This window comes from Lactuca virosa, chromosome 5, assembly GCF_052849685.1.
Source record: "Lactuca virosa cultivar CGN04683 chromosome 5, Lactuca_virosa_CGN04683_v6, whole genome shotgun sequence".
In the NCBI taxonomy this organism is placed as follows: Eukaryota; Viridiplantae; Streptophyta; class Magnoliopsida; order Asterales; family Asteraceae; genus Lactuca; species Lactuca virosa.
Window position 1 is genome coordinate 252,224,755 of NC_136430.1, and position 10,623 is coordinate 252,235,377.

A 10,623-nucleotide genomic window follows, 5' to 3' on the forward strand; every position below is an offset into this window, starting at 1 on the left:
AGACATTAATCCAACTGGCTCCCACTTGGATAAGTCTAAAACTATTATTGAGTATGACTTCAAAACCTAACTGGCAATCATAGCTCTTAAAGTCGCTGTCGAACTCTGACCTTGTCAATGACTTGTCCATTAGATAAGGGATCATATATTCCTCCATTCTAGATATCATATGGACTGAGACATGGATTATAATCATTCTCTCTGTCCATTTGTTGTTTCCTGATTTTCGATTTATGATGACTGACTGACTGAACAAATCAAATCAGTCCTGGCTTGGCCAAGCACTCACATGTGTCATCGCTAAATCATCGAGGGCCCACAGATATCGCTTTTATCCCGAAGGTAAAAGGAATGGATAAACTTCGACTCATATGGCTTGTTCTACTACTTGTTGAATCAAACACAAAGGCACGTTTTATAACATCGAGTTACCAAATGCGTTTTCGTGCAATCAATGTATAACCAACTCATAGTAACAACTCATATCTCTTGGTTTGAAGAATATAAGATATTATCGTCTCATGATCACTCGTGATAAAATCCATGAAGTGATTCAAATGAGCGCTTGTTGAATCCAATACTCAGAACTTATGAGCACTCATGAGTGTTGTAGCACCACTTTGTCCACCAACTTGGACCTCTACAAACCAACCCATGACAGTCTTGATTCATATCTACTTCCAACATATGACCGACTGTGGATGGTTTGAATAACTTAATCATTCAGGAAGAGCGACTTAGTTATTCTGGAGTCAAAACATGCAAAGTGAAACACACAAATAAATGAATCAAATATGGTATCAAACCTTATGAATATAAATAAACACTTTTATTTATCACCATACTGATTACTCATTATTCATTGTTTCGGTTTTATCAACTTTATACTTGAATTAAAAACACTAGTTGTCCCATGCTCCAAGCATGTACACTATGTTTTTCTTAAACAATAGCTTTGCCATACACCAAGTATGCACTCTATGTTTGTCTATGATCCTTACTTTGTGAAATAAACCAATTGAACATAATTTCAATGATTCTAATTTCACACTCCCAAATCCTTATCGAAAAATGCGAGAATTTCAAATTCCTATCATTTATCGAAATCTGTTTAGATTTTAAACTTATATGCACTGACCCTCCTGTAATGAATATGTACAAAGTCACAAAGACTTGTCGACAGTCATTATAAGGTATTCCAATGGAGATCAACTCCATGGAAACTAAGTCTCATATTCAAAGCACATTGCTTTGGACATGCTTCTTGCATTAAGTTTTCTAATCTTACACAGATAACTTCCACCTATGGAGACAACTCCATATTCTCATTTTGATTATCACTTCTGAATAAGAGATGCCTCTTTTCAGAATATGTCAATATGGTCCTTCCAAAATTAGCACTATACTTCCAACTGTCCCTGAGCAACCAATCTTTGGTAAACCTCAGATTGTCCTCGACAATTGCTTAAGCATTTTAGTCATATCCAATTCTAGACCTTTTCCCTTCTTAATGCCTCTGGGCATTTGGAAAAATTTAGAAATGACAAATATTATAGCACATGCAATCGATCCTGTACCCAAAGCAAATGGTACACGATTCATGATGTCTCACATAAAGACATGATTCTAGACCAGTCTTTTGCTACAATATTTTTATTTTCCATGTTTTCAAATTTTAACTATGAAGAGGGATGTCGTAATCATAATCGAATTTTGAGAACGCAATATATAGAATTTCCTTAAGTTGAACCAATCCAACATGAAATTCATATATATATTCTTTACTAAAGATGATTAAGGTCTCAATCTAAGCCTTTAGAACTGAAATGAAGTATATCCTCTCCCTTAATTATAGCAAAACAACTTTTTCAATCCCTGCAGCCTCACGAATTGAAACTTTTTTTTTCTATAATTAACATTGCTAACTTGCAACACTAACAATAATTATCATGCTCCCACTAACATGATGATTATTAGCATAACACTTATGCTCCCACTAGCTTTGACATGTACTCAGAAATCAGTTGGACTTCTAGAAATCAATACTTTATTGACTTTCTTACCAAAGTTCAGATTTCTGATACGAGATGCTTTGATAAAACTTTATCAAAATCATACACCTTTCCTTAGATAGCATGCATGTGTGTCTAAACAATTTCAGAACTATGAAAAGGGATGCCGTAATCATAGTCTCAATTGTTTAGACCTTTTTCCATCTGCTTCAAATCTACTTGGTGGAAGTGTTTCCTCACCATCATTTTCATGAATCGGAGAGAAACCTTATGACCCTTAGATTTTATGGTGTATGTGTTCTTATCCATGTGAATCGTCAAAACCATAGTCACAAGACAAGGATAATGACAAATCCAAACTCATATAGACTGAACTTATGCAATCTTAACTTCTTGCCACCTGGCAGTACAGGGCCTGCCATTGCTTCCAAGTTGTTATGCAACCAATTGAGAACTTTCAGAACTCCTATGCAAAGCCAACTTTAACTGGAATGGGCACAGAATATGTCAACACGATAGGTTATAAACCTCAAGTCGTGTGCTAGTGAAGAACCTCAGGTTTTATTCTTGATTAGTTCTTGAAATTCTTTTTAGGATCTTTAAGACTCCCACTATCCTCTTGACATATAAGACTATCTTGCCAAATATTCAAGAGATAGTGCGGATTCTTTATCAAGACAAACACTTCACACAATTCGCCTTAGTTGGTCTTTGTTTTATCCAAAACATCACAACTTACCAATTTCAAATGTACAAGAGTAGGACACTTTTACTCTTACATTTGACAAGTGTTTTAAACCTTTCTTTAAGATATGTCACTCAAGTTACAATCTTGGAGTATGACTCTAAGAATTGTTTTGGAACGAAGTATGACTCATCTTCCTGATCTAACCATTTTAACAATTCATGACTCCTCTTCTTAGTCATAAGAATGCACTAAGATGACCTTTAGAGGACTAATTGTGATATGATTTCTAAATCATTAAGATGATCACAAACATGATACTAAAGTACTCTCCCATCTTTTCAGATTTGAGAGACTTTTATCTTTCTGCCTAATTTGATTCTTCCCATTCGTTCTGCCATACATTGAGACTTTTCCAATGTTTCAAAATTATACTTAAACTTGTAAGTATAACCATATTTACTAAACTTTAGTAAATCAAATAGTCTTAACGAGCTTTGTGGTGGACATGACCAGTGCACAAGAATGTGTACTCGATCCCTTTAGTCCTTCACTTGACTCACTGTGACAACCGTCAAATTTCGGTCAATTCAAAGTCAGCAAGTCAAACCGGTCAACTCCAATAACCCTTGTATGCTAGGGTTTACGTTATGTAATCACTATACAATTCGCTATTTTAATGAGAAATCATCATTTGGAAAGTTCATGTGTTTGATTTTCCTTAGCCTTAACAAGTGCTAAACAACGAACCAAAGCGATAAAACACTATTGCACAATCATCGGGGTTGTGTACGACACTAAAACACGGTTTAATGGGGTTTACGAACCTTGCGTTGTGAAGCCGGACACTCAAATTAATCACAAACGAAACCTCTCTAAATCGTTTTCACTCTATCTCTTTCTATTTTGAAATCTCTCCCAAATCTCTCCCAAATCTCTCTCAAAAGTTACTTTAACTTTTTGTAATCATTTGGGTCATCTCGACCCTTAACCGGGTCAAAAATCGCTTGAAACGGGGTAAAAACGAGTAAAATAGCTTTAAGGATCCGAAACCGAAGCTTCTGGACCGAAGCCTCGCATCCGAAGCCTCGCATCCGAGGCCTTTGATCCGAAGCCTCGCATCCGAAGGTCCGAAGTCTCGCAGACAGCTCCTTTTTACCGGTTTTTCGACTACGACTTCGTTTTAACTCCGTTTTTCATTATTTTAACGTGGGATTTTCACCCAAAACTTTATTTTATAAACTAAGGCCCCAAAATATATAAATCTCCAGGGTTTTTATAAAATATATTAAAAGAATTGGTGATTGAACTAATTATTGAGGGAATATTTGCTTTTCCTTAATTTATGGCAAAAGCAAACCACTACCACCTCACTCTATGATTAGCCACTCTTTCCCACTACCCCTTGTCTCCTTAGTGGACCTTTACAGCCAATCTCCAGCTCTTCCCACGTTCTAAGAGCTGGAGGATTGATCCTCTCTCCTCATTCTCCATAAAACTCTTTCATTCTACACTTAGCAACCAAGAACACTCTCCAAAATTCTCTCATCTTTTCTCTTAACTTCAAGAACTTCAAGGCTTTCTCCAGGGATTTCTTTCTTCAATTAGTAAGTATCTTCATCATTCACATAATTATTAAACTCCATTCTACTCAAATCATTGATATCTTACACAAGTTTCATCTTATTCGGTGTTAGATTCTCGAATCATCAAGACATCTTCTTAGTGTTCTTGAGTTGAACACTTCCTCTCTCTCACTTTCATCTACTGAAACCACATAAGGTGAGTTCATACCCATACATTTACATGTTTTTCTTAAGCTTTAAGGGGGGAATACAAGTAAAATCATCAAGAACACAATTAAACTTTTTCTAACAGATTACATCAGAAAAGATGGATGTTAATCACGGACTGTTTTGGTCAACTTAAATAATTTAGTTTTCAAAACTGTTTCAGGTGCAAGTAGTTCAAACTCTTAGCTTTAAAATGGCTACTTGCACATATCCATATGATTTTTCTACAATTCATGGTGATTTTTACAAAACTGCCTGTCATTTCAGAGGCAAACCCGGACCAGTCTGTGATTATGAACATTTTCACCTCTGTTAGAGATCATTAAAAATCATGATAAAATTTACGAACAAACTAGACTCATATTCCAAACTCTCAAAATTTGCGGATTTGGATTTAGAGCTTTGATGATTTTTCTATAAATTTTCTAAGAACGGTAACAGAAACTGTTTTTAACGAAAAGTTGCTGTTAATTTCATATCACCTTGTAACATGTTGAGCAAGGTGTATATCTTTATGTGATTATATGTTACTGCAATATATGACATTTTATCTTAATATTTAGACACACATCAGTTTACAAATGGATTTGGTCATATAAAATATAAAGAATAACAAGTGATTATAATCAAAGTACAATCGATACATTCAAACATTAAATAAACTATTTTGAATATAGTTTGCATACATTACCACGTACTACCCTTGGTTGATAAACTATAATAGGTATAGTTTATGATACATTACATAACACATACATTTAAAAAGGGTACATTTATACAAAGGATATTTTCATTAAGCAAGGTACGGCCATATGGTACCAAATTTTCATAACACGTAATTTCGTTAATGACTTTGTGAGACATTTACTTCAAATTATCATTAAGTCCTGTATTGTAACCAGAGTCTCCTTGAGGGAGAGCGTGATACTTGTGTATAGATCTATATTGGGTTTGACAAACCCACACCTAAACTGCATGCAACAGTTAGACCGATAGGTCTGGGGTGACAAATGTCATAACATTTCCGACGCCTGAAGAACGTCGTTTTAGGCAACCTTGGTCATAGTATGGTTATAATAAACTCACATAAAGTATTAACAAACATTGGAATTTACGGGAACTTCATTAAAATTTAACGAGTTTATGTCGATTTAAACTTGCATTGTTTTACTATAAATATGACAAATTACTTGTACATTTCGGTCTTTGGGTTTTAAGACTACATTTACACATTAAGGAAAATATTGGATTTTTCTAACACAAATACTACTTTTACAAACGAAAGGCTTTTAATAATACCAAACAAAAGCTTATGAACTCACCAACCTTTGTGTTGACATTTTTTCAAACAACTTGTATTCTCAGGAAATCATTAAACAGGTAATCAAGTGCTTTTGAGGATGGGACGCTAAGGCGTCTACTATTTCGTATTTTATCAACATATTGTAATTGATTCGTAAACATGTAATTCATACAATGATGTAATTTTTTTCAATTATATATATGTTGGTTGTGTTTGCTTGAATTACTATTACAATTGCTGTTATGATACTATACATGAAGTCCTCCACCCCCGGACGTTTCCGCCATCCTTGGTTTGGGGGTGTGACAGATTGGTATCAGAGACCGGCCGGATTAAGTCACTTACTCTCGAAGTGGCTAGCTCCATAACCTAGGCAGAACTAAAAACGTTGATGATGAAGGAGTACTGCCCGAGAGGTGAAATTCAAAAGCCGGAACAAGAACTTTGGAACCTCAGGATGACGGGCTCTGACCTTGAAACCTACACCACCCGATTCAATGAATTGGCTCTCCTCTGCCCAACAATGGTTACTCCGGAGGAGAAAAAGGTGGAGCGATACCTTTGGGGACTGTCTCTCCACGTGCAAAGTAGTGTCCTGGCTTCAAGGCCAACTACTTTTGACAGTGCCAGGGAGCTGGCACAACAACTTGTTGACCACCGAGCCGGTCATAATACTACAACGACCACCACTGATAAATCAAAAGGAGGAAACAACAAAAGGAAGTTCTGGAACGAAAAGAAGAGCCAACCAGCACAGGACCCCGCTAAGAAGCAACAAATTGTTGCTGTCCATGCTGCCACTAATGCTGCCACTACTGCTACCACTCCAGCACCACCGAAGCCATATGCGGGAACCTTACCTAAGTGCAACAAGTGCAACTTTCACCACAATGGTGCTTGTAGGGAGATGCACTGTAACAACTGCGACAGGAAGGGGCACACTGCTCGTTTCTGTAAAGCGCCGGCTCGACCAATCAACCAAGTCGCCAGTACGGGGGCAACCCGAACCTGCTACAACTGTGGAGACGCAGGTCACTTCAAAAGAAACTGCCCCAAAGCACAAGCCCCTAATGCTGGTGGAGTAGGAAGAGTCCTGGCAATAGGACATGGGGAAGCAGTCGAGGATCCCACGGTGGTTACCGGTACGTTTCTCCTCAATAACTCTTATGCATGCGTACTATTCGATAGTGGAGCGGAGAGGAGTTTTGTGAGCCACCAATATAAACAATTACTTGAACAAAATCCCCAATCACTAAAGGATACTTATGTAGTAGAAATGGCAAATGGGAAAGTAGAACGCACTAGCAATATATACTCAGAGTGTACTCTCACTCTAGACAACCATACATTTAAAATTGACCTGATGCCGGTCACCATAAAAAGCTTCGACGTAATCATCGGGATGGATTGGTTAGTTCCTCACCGTGCCGACATTCTATGTTACGAAAGGGCCGTTCGCCTCAATCTACCAAATGACGAAACCCTTCTCATCTATGGTGACAAACCTAGTGCGAATTTACAAATCATCTCATGCATTAAAGCCCAAAAGTATCTCCGGAAGGAGTACCACGCCTTCTTAGCCCATGTAGTAGACAAGAAACAAGACGTGAAAGACATCAAAGACATCCCCGAAGTGTGTAACTTCCCGGATGTGTTCCCAGAGGATCTTCCTGGTGTACCACTCGCACGACAAGTCGATTTCAGAATTGACTTAATACCCGGAGCTACCCCCGTAGCCAGAGCTCCATACCGCCTCGCACCCCCAGAAATGCAAGAGTTGTCCAGTCAGTTGAACGAGCTTTTGAGCAAAGGGTTCATCAGACCAAGCTTCTCACCTTGGGGAGCACCAGTCCTTTTTGTAAAGAAGAAGGACGGATCCTTTCGCATGTGCATCGACTATCGGGAACTAAACAAACTCACCATCAAAAACCGATATCCTCTACCCCGAATCGACGACCTTTTCGACCAACTCCAAGGAGCAAATTTCTTCTCAAAGATCAACCTAAGGTCAGGTTACCATCAGCTACGAGTTCAAGAAGATGATATTCCCAAAACTGCATTCAGAACTCGCTATGGGCACTACAAGTTTGTGGTGATGTCCTTCGGTTTAACAAATGCACCTGCGGTATTCATGGACCTAATGAATAGAGTGTGTCGACCCTACCTAGACAAGTTTGTAATCGTATTCATCGACGATATCTTGATCTACTCGCGAAGCGAAGAAGAGCATCGCCTACATCTACGCCAAGTGCTAGAGACACTAAGAGCGGAGAAGCTTTATGCTAAGTTCTCTAAGTGTGAATTCTGGATTAGAGAAGTGGATTTCCTTGGACATGTGGTAAGTGAGAAAGGCATACATGTGGATCCCTCCAAGATCAAGGCAATCGAGAATTGGTCAGCACCCAAGACGCCAACCGAAATTCGACAATTCCTTGGGCTTGCTGGCTACTACCGAAGATTTATACAAAACTTCTCCAAGATTGCGAAACCACTCACTACCTTGACGCAGAAAGGTGTGATATTCAAGTGGGAAAATAAACAAGAAACTGCTTTCCAAACGTTAAAACAAGCCCTATGCAGCGCACCGATCTTGTCTCTCCCAGAGGGAACCGAGGACTTCGTAGTGTACTGTGATGCTTCGAATCAAGGCCTCGGATGTGTGCTCATGCAGAGAGGGAAGGTTATCGCTTATGCATCAAGACAGCTTAAGACGCACGAGGTCAATTATACTACGCACGACCTGGAATTAGGAGCAGTGGTATTCGCTTTGAAGATCTGGAGACACTACCTCTACGGCACGAAATGCACTATCTTCACTGATCACAAAAGTCTTCAGCATATCCTCAATCAGAAAGAGCTCAACATGCGACAGAGGAGATGGGTAGAGTTGCTGAATGACTACGAGTGCGAAATTCGTTATCATCCGGGCAAGGCCAATGTAGTGGCCGATGCTCTAAGCAGGAAGGAGTACTCGGGCCGCCGAGTAAAATCCTTAACAATGACAATCCATTCCTACCTGACCATACAAATCAAGGAAGCTCAACTGGAAGCTTTGAAACCAGAAAAGGTGGCAGGAGAGACATTAAGGGGAATGGATAAAAACTTAGAAGTCAAGGATGATGGAGCACGTTATATCATGAACCGAATTTGGACACCGAAGTTCGGTGGACTCCGAGATGTCGTCATGAATGAAGCACACAAGACTCGATACTCCATCCATCCCGGGTCGGATAAGATGTATCTGGACCTCAAGAAATTATACTGGTGGCCGAACATGAAAGCTGAGATTGCTACCTATGTGAGCAAGTGCCTGACTTGCGCTAAGGTCAAAATCGAATACCAGAAACCATCCGGGCTATTACAACAGCCGGATATTCCTGATTGGAAGTGGGAACGAATAACCATGGACTTCATAACCAAGCTGCCTAAGACATCGGGCGGGCTTGACACAATATGGGTAATCGTAGACAGATTGACCAAATCAGCACACTTCCTACCAATAAAAGAAACTGACAAGATGGAGAAGCTGACTAGAACGTACATCAGAGAGATTGTACGACTCCATGGTGTGCCGATATCCATTATCTCCGATAGAGATAGTAGATTTACCTCACGGTTTTGGCAGTCTCTACAAAAATCATTGGGAACTAGGCTTGACATGAGTACGGCCTACCACCCACAAACCGACGGACAGAGCGAACGAACCATTCAAACGTTGGAAGACATGTTAAGAGCTTGTGTGATAGACTTCGGTAAAGCATGGGATACCCATCTACCGCTTATCGAATTCTCCTACAATAACAGCTATCATACTAGCATCAAAGTCGCTCCATTCGAAGCTCTTTACGGTCGCAAATGCAGATCACCCCTGTGTTGGGCTGAGGTGGGGGATACACAGCTAGCTAGAGGGCAAGTCTCTAATAGCACCCTCACTGGCCCTGATATCATAAGGGAAACCACAGAAAAGATCGTTCAAATTCGAGAGAGACTGAAAGCGTCTCGCGATCGGCAAAAGAGTTACGCAGACAAACGACGCAAACCCTTGGAATTCCAGGTGGGTGATAGAGTACTACTAAAAGTTTCCCCTTGGAAAGGAATGATACGATTCGGCAAACGCGGGAAACTAAATCCAAGGTACATCGGGCCCTTCGAAATCCTTGCTAGGATTGGGCCAGTAGCATACAAACTTCGATTACCTCAGGAACTCGACAAAGTACATCCCACATTTCACGTGTCGAACCTAAAGAAGTGTTTGTCTGATGAGACACTCGTAATACCACTCGACGAAATCAAAGTTAACGAAAATCTCCACTTCGTGGAGGAACCAGTCGAAATCATGGATCGGGAAATCAAACGAACGAAACAAAGTCGTATTCCCATCGTGAAGGTACGTTGGAACGCTAAACGAGGACCCGAATTCACCTGGGAACGTGAGGATCAGATGAAACAAAAGTATCCACATCTCTTCCCAAACTCTTGAAATCCCAGTCAAAATGAAAATTTCGGGACGAAATTCCTTCTAACGGGGGGATGATGTGACAACCGTCAAATTTCGGTCAATTCAAAGTCAACAAGTCAAACCGGTCAACTCCAATAACCCTTGTATGCTAGGGTTTACGTTATGTAATCACTATACAATTCGCTATTTTAATGAGAAATCATCATTTGGAAAGTTCATGTGTTTGATTTTCCTTAGCCTTAACAAGTGCTAAACAACGAACCAAAGCGATAAAACACTATTGCACAATCATCGGGGTTGTGTACGACACTAAAACACGGTTTAATGGGGTTTACGAACCTTGCGTTGTGAAGCCGGACACTCAAATTAAT